At 41.1% G+C, this 17,787-nt stretch overlaps 1 long non-coding RNA gene across 1 annotated transcript in view; it reads left to right on the top strand.

Annotated features, from left to right (window-relative positions):
• Nucleotides 1-17,503, top strand: part of LOC112657988 (uncharacterized) — a 30,918-nt gene extending 13,415 nt beyond the window's left edge. The window contains exons 2-3 of the long non-coding RNA XR_003135421.3: nt 6,931-7,045; nt 17,148-17,503. This is a non-coding gene — a long non-coding RNA (uncharacterized LOC112657988). The remainder of the gene's footprint in view (nt 1-6,930; nt 7,046-17,147) is intronic.
• The last annotated feature ends 284 nt before the right edge of the window (nt 17,504-17,787 follow it).

Here is a 17,787-nt window from a genome sequence, read left to right as displayed (position 1 = left end):
GGGCATTCAGATAGAGGTGCCATGTCTCAGGAAAAGTTCCAGAAAGTCCACTGCCCTGAGGCAGGGTGTTGGGGGCCTGAGCACAATGAAGGGGAAGGCATGTGTGTCATTTCAGGGAAACTGAAAATGAATGAGAGTTTTTGAGAGGCAAACCAAGTGAAAGAATGTAGATCTCCTGTGGGCCTCTAATTATGCAGGTTTATATGTGGGAATCTTAGTCACAATAGAGGTAAATGAAAGTTATCCTATCAAAGAGATGATTCTTCTTAAGAGGGGACAGAACGATGAGGTATCTGCAAAATAAGCAGGGGTTGCTATAATTATCTTTATGGATTAAGTTGGAATAATATCTTTAAAGATGCTTCAAAAATTATTTTCTCTAGATCTGTATCTCTCTAATCTCTGGACCTGTATGGCCTCTGTTTTCCAATTCGCATAGATCTACTCTTCAAGTTACGTTAACCACTCCCACCCTCTGCACCATACAATGAGTGAATTTGTTCTAGGGCTATTAAGAAAGAATTGGCAAATGTACTGCCCCGAAATAGGAAGTTTAATTATTCCAGTTATACAATTTATTCAGTTTTCCTCTGCTGTGAACAGAATAGCAAATGAGATGGTCAAACTGAAATCTCTGACTGATAAAACAGATCCCTTTCTTTTCCCAAATAGAATGTTATGATTGGAGATAAGCACATCAACAAATGCCTAAATTTTAAAATACAAATTTCAGAGATAAGTTGCCTCAACCCAACTACAGCCTTCTCAATCTCTTTCAATCTCTCTCTCTCCTTTTCTCCCTCTCACCCACCTACTCTTCAATTCAATTCAGTTCAGTGTTCTAGGAATATTCAAATTCCTTCTCTAGAAAAGACCATGAATATACTATCTGGGGTATCATCATTGGTATGCAGAGCTCCCATGTCCTAGCTCCAGTAGGATCAGGCCCTTAAATCCCCAGAGAATGGGGATTTTATCACTTCAGAAGAACCGTATCTCTCTGAGGAAGCACCAGTGTAGAGGCTTCAGGGCCTCAGAATTCTTTGTCTTCTCAGTCTAGGATCAGAATCCATATCCAGCCTTTTTCCTCAGCTCTCCACTTACGTCCCTGGCACCTCAACTTCTGGCTCCCTGCACCTCTGACCTGGTTCCAAATTGGCCAATCCTTCCTCAGCGTCCATGTCAGTGGCCATCAGGAATGATTGTCTATTTCTGACTCCAGAGCCCTGCTCTTGGGTCTCAGAGCTCCCAGTCCATCCACTCTTTCCTGCCTACTCCTGCCTCTTGACCATGAAAACCCTGTCTGCTCAGCTCTAGAAAGATTCAACCCTTGCAATTCTAACAGGAATTAATGCACTGGATTGTAGTAGCCACCTCTTTTTGGAGGGTACTATTTTTAAAGCTATTTCACAGTTATGATGCCATAGACTCCAGGTATAATAGACTTCTACTATCTAGTAGGACAAAGGGACACACAGAGAACAAGCATGCTTTGGCACAAAAGGAAGGAATATGTTAAATGGGCAATCTAAATCTGCTTCAGAAGGACAGTGTGGAAAAGGCTCTTTTGACTGTAGGAAGATTTTTCAGTGTATCACAGCAAGAGAAGGCTGTCCTCTCAAATTTAAGAAAGAATTTAACCAGAACCATTGAGAACTTGTAATAAGTTCATTGAAGTGATATTTAAATGAAATCCACAATGTTGGACTTTGGTTAAAGAACCAGGGATGTGAAAAGAGTCTAAATCATCTTATGTGCAAATCAGAAAAGAGGAGTCAGTGTACTTCTTTGTATGGACAGAAAACTTCAACTATCCGGAGCCCTTGGTCTTGCAGAACAAGGTAGATCAAGAAGCTGGGACGAAAGTGAACAAGCTCTCTGATGGCGCAGCGACAGCCTCAATACACCGAGCCCTCTGGGACATTATCTAATGTTTGCTGGAAAAGGACTAGGACACAGAAAGTCAGCAAAACAGGGGTCATTTGTGGAAGGGCAGGGTAGAGAGAAAGAGATTCATAACAAATCAGACACTGAAATAGACCCCAGAAGAGAGAATCAGCCAGAAACGTTTAAGACTGAACAGCTCTACTTTCTCATGGGAAGCAAAGAGCCATCTGCTCTGCTCCTCAGGGTAATTGTCCTTGAAGGCAGGCTTAGGGGATCACTATGCTATTGCGTTTGTGGATGGAAGCAGAAGGAGAGATTCTCAAGACCATCAGTAGGGCACCAGGAATACCTTCCAACTAGTACAGTCCAACAATCTCAAGGAGTATTTGCAATGTACAGTGCCCTTGTGCGCTGTTCAGTTTCCTGATCTACAAAATGGGGCTAATACTAGTACGTCCCTCAGTCAAGGCCGTTGGCATACCTGTACTCATAGTAAGCATTCAGTAAACATGAGAGCAGCATAACTATAATACATATGTCACCACCATTCAGAGCTAGATCATCGACACATATATTGCATTTACACAAATGACATTGTGCAGTTGGTATTTTATAGGATCTCTCCTCCAGCATAGGATCTAGTATAAAGAGATGAGTAGAAACACACAAAATTATATAAAATGGCACTATACTAGAACAGGCTCGTCTCTATGTGACTTGAATAGGATAAGTACAAGGAAATACTGTTTGAGAATTAATATAAACTGATTAACTTTGTATCTTGTTAGAATATGTTTACAGCTTAAATTCTGAAGAGATTCTTAAATTATATAAAGTTAGGAGTACACCCCAAATAATTTTAGCTGGAGAGAAAAATGCCAAAGGGATTCATGTTCATAAGGGAGCCTATTTTGTTACTCAAAAGGCGGAGTCAACTGGGGATATAAGGAGCTAGTCCAAGGGTCAGTACCAGGATTTTCAGAAAGGAACCCAGAGGCTAAGTTCCAGGAAAAGATCAAAGCCAAATTTTGAGACCAAGACAGATTGCCAAAAGTCTTGCTTGCCAATCCAGGTTGCTTTTATGAAGTAGCTCGTGAGTTTGACCATGAGGCATAGTAAAGATCCACCCATGTATTAGTCAGGGTTCTCCAAAGAAACAGAACCAATAAGATTGGTACATATATAGAGAAAAAGATTTAAGAGATGTGCTCCGATGATTATGAAGGCTGGCAAGTCCAACATCTGCAGGGTAGACTGGCAGGCTAGACATCCAGGAAAATGCAAATGTTGCAGAATTCCCCCTGCTTCTGGGCAGATCGGTTCTGTTCTATTAAGGTCTTTAGGTGATTGAATGAGGCCCACCCCCATTCTGGAAAGTAATCTGCTTGAATCAAAGTCTATTGACTTAAATGTTAATATCATCTAACAATAACTTCACAAAGACAAGTTGACATATAAAATTCACCATTACAATCCACTAACAACTAGACGGTAACCCTCTGAATCCCAGCACCTAGACTGAGGTTCTGGAAATGATCAGAATCTCTAGAAACGATCTCAGGAATAAAAAGCTAAGGAAGTTCCTGTCTCTGAACTTCTAGTAGGGCAGAAATATCCTCCAGCAACACATTTTCCTGAACCATACATGTGCATCTCAAAGTATCAGCTCTGGTGTTTCAATGCAAGACAGTACACTAAAAAGGCTAGAAAGAGACTGGTGCAAAGCTCAGCATTGGTGATGAGGAAATGCTTTTTATTTATCAGAAATGAATTTCTAAATAGATGTTGTCTTTTAACATTTAAAAATTCCCATGAAAAAAAAATTCCCATGAAACTGACCTCATTTAATGCTACTTGCCACTTTCCAGCTTCATTAGATTTGTGTGTTTAAGAAGGCAGACAGGTTGACTCTGGTATGTGTTCAGTCTGCCATGCCCACCAAATAAGACCTTCAATGAGTGGAAATTATCTTGGAAGAATGATGGTATCATTTATTTACTTTCTACTGATGGAACATCTAGATAAGCAAAGTACACAGCAAAATACCTTACATGTATTCAAATGCTGAATGAACTGAATGATGCAAAATAATTTTTAGTGAATTCTTTCATTACTCTGTACCTTAATAAGCAGGTAATCTACTAATAAAGGGCCTATCTAGGAGTTCCCAGAATACTCAATTTAATTGCATTTAAGTCACTCTGGAAAATCATGCTTTTATTCAAAATATAAAACATTAATGCCTCCAACTATGCAAGACTCATTCTCATTTTGGCAATAAATGTTCCCAGTGCCTGAGAAATTGTCAGTTGAACCTTAAGGAAAGTTTATATAGAATTGTGGTCTGGCATCCTGACAGCACATGTCAAAGCTTCCTTATGAAGATAAAACCTTTTTAATCTTCAGAGTAAGCACTCTCCAAGCCCTACTGTACATTCTTGAAATGTTGAAATATATTCCTCTGTCCTTCTCCATGAAATAAACAGTGTGGGGCAAAGCTGATAGGAGTTGCCTTTGGATCCTGATCCTCTGGATCAGGAATGCAAAAGCCCACTGCTCCACATCATGCTGTCAAGTCAAAGGCTGCTGATGGAGCACGGGAAGGGGACTTTCAACCTGGGATGACCGACTCAGTTTGTAGGAAGGGGACCACCTTTATGTCCAAGGGGACCTTTCTCCCTACATGAGCAGAGAATGGTAATGCAGCTAAACCAGGCTTCATCTGTACATAAAAGAAAGAACATGGACTCCACAGGAAGTAACAGGGTTTTCAGTACCCACCACACTCCTCAACGTTCTTTACATAGTTTGGAGGTGTTGTGAGTCGTTTTAATGGTTAAAATGTTTACCTATAAATGTTCAGGGCACCTTATACTTATCCTACATAACAGCTAACTCCTTGGGGAATATCTCCTAGAGCAGTCATTCACAAACTGTGTTCCAGAAAGCGCTGTGTCATCAGGAATCAAAGTCACTTGAGAGGAGGGGGAGAAAGGATTCTGAGATTAATTTCAGAAAAACATGATTAAACAAAGTTCAAAAGTTCTCTATTGTGGGACTTCTCAGAGCCCTTAATATGCTAATATGGGTTGCCAGTTATGTGTTTTGTGTGTGCTCTCTGGGGTGTTGTATGTATTGTGTGCCTGTTATGTGTACTGTGTGTGTGTGTGTGTGTGTGTGTGTGTGCTGTACCACAGAACTTATGTTTTTCAGGGTACATCCATAGTATACACTGGAAAATACTATTTATTTAATCTTAACTTTTCAAATGTACTTCTTAAGCTTTATTTTTGTTTTCTGCATTTAAAAAATCAACATACTTTTAGACGAGATGAAATAGTTTATTAGGCCACAGCTATCTCTTGTTTATCAGAATTTTTGGTAAACTTGTATAAAAGAAACTTCTATTAAATACAATACAATTTTCTATCAAGTATGTAATCCACTTGAAAAGTGTTCAGCTGAAAATTGAATACATCAGGCCTTGATATTAATAAAAAAATGAAATGCAGTTAAATAATATTCAAAGAGGAAATAAAGCACTATTGAAAGAGCAGTAACCATACTTCAAATATTGCTATACACAAAACAAATTATAAGAACATTTAAATATAAATGCAAAACATCCATACAATATATTTATTTACTTTACCACAACTCAAATGTTAACATGACACAGTTCCTGAAACTTCAGGCATTCTAAAGCTAATTTCCAAGAATTAAATATCTAAAGTAGTTTTAATATTTATTCAATATCTTTCTTTTCCTTTCTTGGCACTTTTTTCTTTCACTTGAACTTGTTTTTTTTCCCAGCCAATCTCACCTGTCCAATACTACCTGAGCAAATATGGTGGCATATAAAGGCAAGTCATGATTGCCTTGCTTAACTACAGAAAGTCACTCAATGTCTACTTCCCATCAATCAACTAACTTTGTGGTTCCAAATCTGGTAGTCCAATAAGGTTCAATCACTTTTTTCCAGTATTTCAAACGCTAATGGAAATTCCATTAACTGTAACATCAAATGTCTTTACTCTTCGCCAAATTGTCTTAATTATAATTATTCTGTTACTATTTCAAGCCGATCAGAAGTTCTGTGTAGCTAATAACTAGAAATAAACAAGAAAATAAGTTATTACTTAATAAATTCAGTTAAAATGATAGACAAAAATCATCAAAACATGGGGTACATCGAGAAAAGAAATGATGAAAATGTTTAGCATTATGGAACTAAAAATGTTCCATCTCTGCCAGCAATGAAAAACATTTACTGGAACTTATTAGTGTCATATACTATGCTAAGTAACTTACTACATTATTTCATTCAATCTTACACACCCTGAAAAACAGGAACTATCTCAATAGTTAAGGTAAGAGGCTCAGAGGGGTTAAAATTTGCCAAGGCTGTATAGCTAATAAATAGCAGAGCTGAGATTTAAACCTGCTCTCTTATACTACCCTGATAAGGAGACCGTATTAATTCTCTGTTGCTGAGTAACAAATTACTACCAGCTTGGTAGCCTAAAGCAACATCCATTTTTGATCTCAGATTCTACATGTCAGGAGATAGGCTTGGGGTCTCAAAGCTGCAATCTAGGTGTCAATCCAGCTGCATTCTCTCTGGAGTGTGGAGGCCTTCTCCCTGTTTACATGGTTTTGAGCAGAATTCAGTTCCTTGCAGATGCAAAACTAGGGTCCTATTTTTCTTGCCAGCTCTCACCTAGGGGCCACTCTCTGCCTCCAGTCCCCTCCCCCCAGGCCACTGCCACGTGGTAGCTTACTTCTTCAAGGCCAGAAGGACAATCTCTCTCTAGAATCTACTACAATGGAGTCTTACATAGCAATAACATAACCACAGGGGTGACTATCCCATTACCTTTACCATATCCTATTTGCTAAAAGCATCTCACAGGCCCCAGTGACATTCAAGAAGAGAGGATTATGTGAGTGTGACTCACTGGGCTCATCTTAAAATTGTTCCTACTATAGGTACCAGTATTCTGTTCCTGTTTATTTAACTGAGAATTATTGTCTTCTACATAGGGGTCAATACTACATGGAAACATCAAAGTGTTTCAAGTCGGCCACAGCTCACACAATTGACAACAACAGAAATCAAATGATAGATTCAAGGAGACAATATGGATCCTCAAATTCTGTAAGTCTGAGGACTTTTGCACCTATAGTAAAGCTGCAATTTCACTGTTAAATAATTTGAGATCAATGGTAGGTAAATTCCCAGTGAATGAAGATTATTACTTAGCAAACAATACTTTCAACTAATTTTCAGTTTACTAGTGTGAACTTTGTTTACAATAAGTAAGGACCATTGAAGCACTGAGTTTTTTGAAACAGTAATTCAATAAATGGACACTGAGCTACCATTTTATTACTGTTGAACTGAACCCCCAGAAAAAAGTTTTCATGACAACCTCCAGAATTGGTAAGGTCATGGTGACCCAGTCCCAGTAGCTTCCAAGCATAACTATTGGTGAGATTGTCAAGAGGTATATCCCTTCTGCAAAGCAATATTGTACCGGCTTTGCTAGTCAAGTTTTCTTCAGGCTTACCATCAGCATATGTGCACAAATTGTTACTGGATCTAAAGATTTGTTACCGGATGTGAAGGTTTATTACACAGAACCATGGGAGGTTTCAGCAAAGGAAGGCATTATCCATCAGCAGCACTGGTACTCAGAGACCTCAGCTGACCAACTACAATGTCCAGCCCACTTCATAAACAATCAGTATCATTTGCTCACTTTTGCTCCAGACAAAATAATAGCTTTAAGCTGAGTGGCCTTTTGTCTGATCATCTTATATTTATATATTTTTTTAACTAGGGGATTTGACTGGGTCATGTGGCCCTCCATAAATTGGAGGAATTTAATGGGCACAATCTCTCCCAACCTCACAAAGACGATTGGTTCCCTTACACCGAGCCCATAAAGTATTGCCTTCACCTTCTGAATCTGGCCCAGGTCCAGTAGGTATGAGCCAGGTAATAGGAAACTCTATTCCCTGAGAGAATGCAAACTAATTAGTAACTATACCAATGGCAAAAATATCGGAGGGCATTCTCATGAAAGACGGGTAGGTCTGTAAATGGTGTTCAAAAATGTATGAATACTCCTTCAGTCCATGTGGTTCAAGTGAGGATGTATATATAAAACATAAAAATATGTAATCTCTTTGACTCTTGGAGGGTCTTTGACTTTTAAGAATTTGCCTTAAGGAAAAAAATACCAACATGAGAGGGAAAAAAAACCACGTTTGGAGATACGTTACAGTATTGTTTATTATAGCTCCAAATCAGAAACAACCCAAATGCCCAATAAGAGAGGATAAAGACCCCCAAATAATTTAATAAAAAGTAATCAAATAAACAAGTAGATATATTGAGTGCTGTTACAGGCTTATTTGTGTTAAAAGTCCTAACTCAGAATGTGAACTTATTTAGAAACAAGGTAACTGTACATGGATTAAATTAAATTGAGGTCATATGCAATAGGGTGAGTCTTAATCTAGTATAACTGGCATCCTTTTATGAAATACGAAAAAGTCACAGAGGGAAGACAGTCATGTAAAGATGGAGGCAGAGACTGAGTGATGCATCCACATTAATGGACTAGCAAGGATTGACGGCTGTCACCGGCAAGCCAAAACAGAGGCATGGAAGAGATTCTCCCTCAGAACCCTCAGAAGGAAACAACCCTGCCAACACCTTGATTTTAGATTTCTAACCTCCAGAACTGGAAGAGAATACATTTATGTGGTTTCAAGCCACTCAGTTTGTGGTACTCTGTTAAGGCAGCCCTAGGAAACTCATACATATACTCCATATATGGACAAAAATAAAAATAAGTAAGAGTGTAGAGAAGGAGTCCTGGGTGGGAAGATAGCTCTTTATGAAGATTACTCAGGGAGAACTTTTACAGGTAAGATGATATTTGAACAGAAACTTGAAGTAAAGAGGAACCAGATAGGCAGCTATCTGAGAGGAGAGCCTATCAGGTTAGGAAACAGCTGGGAAAAGCTCCAAGGAAGAGCAAACCGGATGCCTGTGTGGCTGGAACAGAGTAGATATGAGTCAGAGAGGTGGGGATAGAGGCAGTGACGGCACATCACTTCTACTAGCTGTGGAACTGTAATCCTTGTGAGGGTTTTGGACAGAGCAATGACATTATCTGGTTACTCTGTTGAGCATAAACTGTCACGGTGCCAGAAAAGAATCAGGATGAAAACCTATTCAGTAGCTATTGAAATCAACTAGATGAAGGTGATTTGGTAGGTTTTTCTGAAGGAATAGATGTATGATATGAAAGAGTCAAAGAGAGCCAAGTAGGTGGTGAAGTCCATTGAGGGTCTGACTCCTGGTTTCAGCTTAGGTTGTGATCTCAGGGTCATGATCTCAGGGTTGTGAGATAGAGTCCCAAGTTGGGCTCCGTGCTCAGCAAGGAGTCTGCTTGAGGATTCTCTCCCTCAGCCTCTGCCCCTTCTCCTGGCTTACCCATGTGCTCTCTTGTGCTCTCTCTCTTTCTGAAAATAACAAATAAATAAATCTTTAAAAAGAAAAAGAGGGGGATCCCTGGGTGGCGCAGCGGTTTGGCGCCTGCCTTTGGCCCAGGGCGTGATCCTAGAGACCCAGGATCAAATCCCACATCGGGCTCCTGGTGCATGGAGCCTGCTTCTCCGTCTGCCTGTGTCTCTGCCTCTCTCTCTCTCTCTCTCTCTCTGTGTGTTACTATCATAAATAAATAAAAATTAAAAAAAAAAAGAAAAGAAAAAGAGGGGTACCTAGGTGGCTCAGTCAGTTAAGAGGCTGACTTCAGCTCAGGTCATGATCTCAAGTTCCTGGGATTGAGCCCCATGTCAGGCCCATGCTCAGCATGGAGTTTACTTCTCTCCCCCTGTGCCCCTCTCCTTGCTCATGCTCTCTCTCTCAAATAAATAAATAAAATCTTCTTTAAAAGAATTTTTAGGGGTACTTGGGTGGCTCAGTGGTTGAGTGTCTGCCTTTGGCTCAGGTCGTGATCCTGGGGTCCCAGGATCAAGTCCCGCAGCAGGCTCCCTGCAGGGAGCCTATATCTATGCCTCTCTCTGTGTCTCTCATGAATAAATAAATAAAATCTAAAAAAAAAAAAAAGAAATAAAAATAAAAATAATTTTCAAAGTCAAAGAAAACCTCAGACAAGTTTGGAGGCCTGTGTAGGTCAAAGATGGAGTGGCCATTTGCTGAGATGGAAACCTGGGGTGCAGGTTAGTTAGGAGTTTAGCTTTAGACTTATTAACTTTAATATACCCATGTCACAGAGATGCCACAGAGGTGGCAGATAGGCAGCTGCACTTGTATGTAGCATTGAAGATACAATTGGGGAGTTGGCAGTAAATGGATGGTATTTGAAGCTATAGTAATTGAGGGATCACTTGGCAGGTGAATACATTTGGAGAAGAGAAGCAGCCTGAGGCCTTAGGACTGAATTCTTGGGCATCTCCCACTGTTAGAAATTGGAGAGGTTCCACAAAAGAGATTTAGAAGATTCTAAGGAAGAGAACAAAGAAAGAGAGAGAGATGACCCAGCAATTTTTTAAATTTAAATAACAAAACAAAACAAAACCAAAAAACAGTTTCAAGAAGGGAATGGTGAAATATTATGCAGTCATTAAAAATAATGTATTTTAATCTAAATGTTACAGAAATACGATGATGTAAAGTGAAGTGGAAAAAACTAGGGCTCCGAAGGGTCCAGAGCAAAGTGTTAATTTTGTTCAAAGAAACATATGTAGGCATAGAAAAATAGAATTGGAGGAAGTATGGCAATGCAAACAGTTATTTCTACTTTTTACTAGAGGATGACATTTGTTTTCTGCCTTTAGAGCAATTGCCAGGTTTCCACTATGAACTTATTTTTTAATAAATGCATACATGAGATTTCTTAAAATCATAACAAAGAATTCAGATTCGGTGTTTTAAAAGTAAAAATATGTAACGCTTGAAAAGTCTTTTAAGGGAAACAGTAGAAACTGTTGATATGTCATGTGGCTAAGTGTTTATGGTTAGTTTCAGTTTCTCTCTTCTCTCAGAAAGAAAGCAAGAAAGTATTAAGATTTTTTTCATTTGCATTATAATGATCTCTCCTCAGAAAGGAGCAGTATAATTAAAATAGCATTGATTATTTTTAATTCACTTAAATAATCATTTCTACAGATACATAGAGGCTGGGTTTCCATTTTCAAATGTTAGGACTTTGGTAAAATAACTCAGAGAAAGACAGATGCTGTATGATCTCACTTCTTTGTGGAATCTAAAAAAACCCTGAACTCCTAGAAATGGAGAATAGATTGGTGGTTGCCAAAGGTAGTGATTTGGGGACGTGGACAAAATAGATAGAGGGGATCAAAAGGCACATACTTCTGGTTATAAAATAAGTAAGCCATGAAGATACCATGTACTGCATGGTGACTATAATTATTAATACTGTATTGTATTATTTGAAAGTTACTAAGGGAGTAGATCTTAAAAGTTCTTCGCTCAACAATAAAAAAAGCTGTAACTATGCAAGGGGATAGATGTTAACTAAACCTAGTGTGGGGATCATTTTTACAGTAAATACATGTATCAAATCATTATGTTGCATATCCTAACCTTATACAATGTTATACATTGATTGTATGTCAGTAAAACTGGAAAATAAAATTTTTTAAAAAAGCAAAAAACAAATGTTAGACTTTTTTTTAAGTTGTCCTTCCTTTTTTTTTTTTTTTTTTTTGTATTTATTTATTCACGAGAGACACAGAGAGAGAGGTAGAGACACAGGCAGAGGGAGAAGCAAGCTCCATGCAGGGAGCCCGACCTGGGACTCGATCCCGGGACTCCAGAATCACACCCTGTACCTAAGGCAGGCGCTAAACCGCTAAGCCGCTAAGCCACCCAGGGATCCCCAAATGTTAGACTTCAATGTAACCTTAAACCTTAATAAATCTGTGTCCTGGTTTTCTCATGTTAAATGAGCCTGATGTACCCTCCCTACTCCCTAGAGTGGTTGTGAGACTATTAAGTAAATTTAATCAGCACCTACAGTGGGCTCACCTCTTATCAGCAGGAATATATTCTAAGACCCTCCTGGTGGATGCCTGAAACTGCGGATAGTATTGAGCCCTATGGTGTCTCCCCTATCTACATGTAACAAAATATTGAATTTATAAATTAGGCAAAGAGATTAACAACAGTGATAATAAAGTAGAACAATTACAACCATATACTATAACAAAAGTTATGTGAATGTGGTCTCTCTCAAATTATCTTATGGCACTGCACTCAGCTTTCTATTTGTGATGATGTGAGACGATGAAATGTCTACGTGGTGAGATGCAGTGAGGGCAGTGATGCCTGCTTTGGGATGTCATGTTGGGCTGCTACGGGTAATCAGACAATACGTACTACCTCCATACTGCAGTTGACCATGGGTATCTGAAACCGAGGAAAGCAAAACCACAGATTGGGAGGCGGGGGGACTACCAGAGGGCTCCTGGAGGGTAGCTGTGAGACTAAAGAGAGAAGCAGGTGACTCTTCACCAGCCTCTTCTAGGTTCTGGCTTCATTGCCAGCAGCCAATGCTCACAGCAATAGATGACTTAAACTGCTAGTTTGTTTTTAATGCCCCAAAGTGGCCACACTAGCTCTGCAGCTAGTCCCTGAGGGCACAGCTCCTGTTTGGCAGAGGAAAGAGCTGGTGGTTTCCAGCCAGGCCCCAGAAGTGCAGGTTTAATTTCTGAAGCTGGTGGTAAGACAGGACCTATGTTACCCTGTTATTAGCCTCATAGAGCCAGCATTAGAGCCGAGCTCTGCTCACCCTATGGCCCTGCCTGGGCATGTGCTGGAAACCTCTTTGAACAGCTTCAAATAACATTTTATGTCTCAAAACACCACAAGCAATTGAAGGTAGTCTGGACTTAGCAGACTGAACATTTATTTAAGCAGTTTGTCACCAATTCTTTTAGCAAAAGGCAGGGTTGGGGAAAGGAGAAAAGGTTGGTGAAGAGAAGTGACAGATGCAGCTATAAAATTTCCAAACGGGGCACCTGGGTGGGTCAGTGGCTGAGCGTCTGCCTTTGGCTCAGGTCATGATCCTGGGGTCCTAGAATCAAGCCCCACATTGGGCTCCCTGCAGGGAGCCTGCTTCTCCCTCTGCCTATGTCTCTGCCTCTCTCTGTGTGTGTCTCTCATGAATAAATAAATAAAATTAAAAAAAAATAAGTTCCAAACATATCCCTTCCTCTGATGTTGACTCCTCAATAAAACATGCACACAACTCAAGAGCAAACAACACACAGAGCTGGCCTCTACTCTAGGATTTAGGAATAAGGTTGGATTTATGGGCTTAGATGCTAAAAGCAGACAGTTTTTCATCTCAGAACAGGGTAATAAGCAGAAAGAAATAACCCTTTTCTGTCTCCTAAATACTATTTCCCTTAAGGATGCATTCTCTCGACCCAGGAAAGAGATGAGATTTGGAATCTGTAATATGATTAGCCACTTGCTGATGTCCATGTGTTCGTTAACTGTTCAGAGACCCAGCTCACTTCCTATTTCTGCAAACCGTGAGCTATACATGTTCACAGCCAGTGTGGCCATGAGGACAAAACACTCTACACACAGTGGGCTTTCTGGCTAATGTACACTGCGTGCCCACATTCTATCAGAAGGGCCATTGCCCATGAACTGTCCAGAACCTCTGTCAGTGGTTGTTTGCTAAGCACTGGGCTCTCCCCTCTCCAACCACGTGCCCACCTCTCCCCCTCCTGCTTCCATGTTTGACCTTCAACCCTATGACAACTATGGCAATCCACTGCTGCTTCCTCATTCACCCCACTGCTCTCGATCAGCTCCTGCCAGCCCCCCTCCTACTTGGATTTCCCAGCACTGGGGAATTCTCAATCAAGCTGCCATTCCTCTTCCTAGAATCCTTCCCCAAGAGCTTGGATCCCATGTGAAACAAGTTTAGCCATTGTGCAAATTAGTTCCGTGGCCAAGTTCTTAACACAGTCTAGTAAAAGCCAAGGGTGGGACTGAGAAAATGAAGTCAGTGTGACAGGCTTGTGGTGAGTAGGAGGGTAGGAAGGCTGTGTGATCCAGAGGGAAATATATGAGATTAGGAGAGAGGACCTCGGGCTCAGTCCTCAAACTGCTGTGGGTCACACACTTAACATCTATAAGCTTCCTAGAGGAGGAGGTGGGGAGGTCAGGACCAAAGCAGACATGGCAAATAGGCGGTACCGGCCCCATCATTTACTGGCTCCTCCCACACTCCTGGCAAACATCCTTGATCAATCAGTCCCTTCTTTCCTGCAGAACCAACACTAGATCCAGAACTCCAGGCAGCCACCATCACATGATTGGAATTGGCACAAGAGACAAAATCTCTTTGGTATCCCTTAGCTACAATCTCAAATCTCCCTTAGTATTTGAACATTCTCTGATTCTATGATGTGAATTTCCTCAAAGTATGGTTTGATGATTGATGAACATCACAAAACAGGGTATGGGGACTTCCTAGAAATCAACCATACACATCTTGGTCTAATGTCACTTTACACTGCAGCTCTGGGCAGACTCCGGAATGGTCCTGCCAGCATCCCACACAGAAGAAAACCAATCCCAACTATAAAACCAATCCAACTCCACAGCTGGGTGGAGTTGGCCCCAGCCCGTGCCCGTGCAATGTGGGGTGGCCCTTTAAGGCCCAACACTGACTTTTTGTTAGGACTTCTAAAGAACATATCCCATGAGCCTCATTTCGCCAAGGATAACCAGACTAATTCCACAGATTCTGCTTTGCCAAGTCTTTCCTTATTTGTTAGCTTCAGTGTCTGCTTTGGCCTTCCGCCCTGCCTGTGTAGCCCTGGCCCTGTCTACTGTAGATTCCACAGTCCATGACCTTGACTCAACTCCATTTCTGGCTCCAGCATATTGGACTGATGTGATACCCCTCTCCCTGCCAGATCCAGAACTGTCCTGTGTTGCCTCATCTGACCTAGGCCATACACCTGAAATGCAGACTCTAAACTTGTCTCCCCAAATGGAGCTGACTTCTCACCATTTTCCCCACTGGCATGCATGTGACACCTAGCTTCGGGAACCACAGAACTGGTAACAACTCTCCTGGCCTTGCTGGGCACATGAAATCATGCTATCTTTGTTCTTCAACAGCCTTCAATAGCTTCAGTGGCTCCCTTTCCTTATCTACATTCCTTTACTTGGCTTCTCAGGACCTTTGTGACCAGCCCATCCCACATCCTTCCCAACATATTTTTCTCTGAGGCTGCCCTGATCTTCCTAAGGGGCCATCAGCTCCGCAACCCCTTTTCTACCTCTGGGCCTCCAGGTATCACATTCCCCTTGCCAGGAACTTCCTGTCTTCTTTTTCAGGCCCCAAATCTACCAAATTCTTCACAATCCAGCTTACATCCCATCTCCTCTGTGAGGCTTCCCCTGCCGATGCTAGCCTGTTTCTATCAAATATTTAACTTTTTACAGCAGGCCATCCAGGACTAAATTACATATTACTTCAGAAGATTCACAAGTGTTTCATCAGTGTTGGCCTTAACTTCTGAACCAAAATAAAAGTTTTTTGAGGACAAGAAGCTGCCACATGACTTGAGTACCTCTCAGTGATGACATCACAACAAATCAACAAACACTACAAACATTGAACACCCCTTCTATGACAGGATGCTTAGTAAACACTTGCTAGCTTGTTGTTCTAACCACTGGGTGAGTCTCTGAGATGCATCAAGTTCTTGCCCATTTTATGTCCAATTGGACCATAACAGATCCTCCTCATCCTGAGTTAAAGAAGAGATTAAATTCTGCCGGAGCCCAAGAAAGTATCTGCCTATTAGGCTTCAGCAGTGGTTTTCAAACTTTTAAGTATGAGGAGACATCGGGAATATTTTCTAGAAGAGCAGAATCCCAGCTGTACTGACACAGTTTCTGAATATGGGGCCTGGGGTAAGACCTGAAATGTGTATTTTAATAAGTGGCCTAGGTAATTTGGAAGTAGACAGTTCATCACCCTGAGAAAACTGGGCTATGGGATGTTTTCCAGAGACAATCTGCGGTATGTGGGCAAAGGCAAACAAGGGGCCACCACCCCTGAAAAGTCTATCCAGGTGGCCTATGGCTGAGAATTTCCTCAGCCTTTTCCTTGGTTATAGTCCAATTGTGGTCACCAAATCTCTGAGACTCAGCCAAAGACCATTTGGCCTTGATGGATAATTTTTATCTGCAGTGATCTCTCTCCCAAAGGCCTCTCCATTCACCCTGTCCTCATTGGAGGAAGCAAATCAGCAGACCAGTGCTCTCACTTAACCAGTTGGAGAGTCGGGCTTATAGGCTGTTTTAACTCCTGCTATGAATCAGAATGGAGTTATGAATAATTTGTATGAGGCTTGTCACATCTTGTTTCAAACTTTCTTCAGCTCATAGTTTTCATTGTTCAGCCTTTCAAGTACTTATATGTTTGATTACTTTAAAGGCTTCAAGTCTGGAGCACGACATATGCAGCATTACACAGAATCTCGCTTCTCAAAGCTGACATCTCAGTAAGCTCTCATATTTATTGCCCAACATGTCAAAAGTAAGGAAACAGAGAAACCTTTTGAACAGGCAGGGCAGAGGCTGGGTAGGGTGCCTTGACTCCCCTAGATCCTGCTGGCACGTTGGCTAAGTAACTCTACTATGTGTCCTAGCATGTTATATACAGTGGCCTGAGGCCAAATGGTTTTCCACAATAACTTCTGGAGCATTATTAACACCTATCCTGTTTATACATTGGGAATTTGCATGGTAAACAACTGTTAACAGAAAGAAGTAAAGTTTGAAAAAAATACCCTTGCCCCAAAGTAGATTTAGTTAAACCATCAGGTTCCAAAGAGAAAGAACTTTGTATAAATGATCCACTTAGCCCAATTTAGAGTCTCTACTAGAGAAAGGGCTGGAATCAAATGGGAGAAATAGTCTCTTGAGATTTCCCCTGAGGCAGTGAATGCTCCCCTGGCCCTCCCAGGCATAAGAGACAGCCCAGAGTACCACTGGTGTTTTCTCTAAGACAAGTGCTCTGAAGATGCTCTGAAGATGCTCTGAAGAATAATAAAATTCACTTGTTCTCTTTCCTCCTCCAAAGCTTGATTCCACCCTGGGGTTCACAAGAAGCATGTGCAGCATGTTTACTGAAAAACTGGTTCTTGCTCTCTTGCAGGTGTGTGGTGTGGCAGAGCCAGGGGCAGGGTCACAGGGCAGGAAGAACATCTGAGAAGACAGAGAGTGAGGACATCCCATTTGACGGAAGAAAGGAAATGTGTGCCTGCCCATTTTTGCAGCTGGCTCTTTTCATTTGCCTTCACACTGGACTCTTGCAGGCCTCAAGAAAAGGCATCACATCAATCTGTGTGGCTTGTGTTCAATTCTCTTTTAACTCACCCTATACCTTAGGAGAATCACCTGACAAGTGAATTCATTAAGCTTCACTAAGCTTCATTTAAATCATGATTCTCCCTTTGAAATGATGGCCACATTAGAAACTATTGTTTGACATTAAAGTTCAGAAATGTATTACCTTTTAACACCATTCAATAGAGGATCAGAGATTGAGTCAATGAACCAAAGAGAAGAGTACCCTCGTGGGAAAGGGCAGCCAGGGGGGTGTCTGTGGACTCGTGACAGACCCTGAAGTACAGACATCAGGAATGGGGGGAGGCAGTAGGGCCAGGGGTAAAGAGCATAGTGTCCAGGCTGAACCAGCCTGGGTACAAACCCTGTCTCTACCATCTCTTACCCGTCTCACCTTAGGTAGGTGACTTGAGTATCTCATGCTTTAGTTTCCTCCTCTGTGAGGCTGA

This window comes from Canis lupus, chromosome 8 (assembly GCF_003254725.2).
Source record: "Canis lupus dingo isolate Sandy chromosome 8, ASM325472v2, whole genome shotgun sequence".
Lineage (NCBI taxonomy): Eukaryota > Metazoa > Chordata > Mammalia > Carnivora > Canidae > Canis > Canis lupus.
Note: the sequence above shows the minus strand (reverse complement) of the source record. Positions and strands in the feature narration are given on the sequence as shown.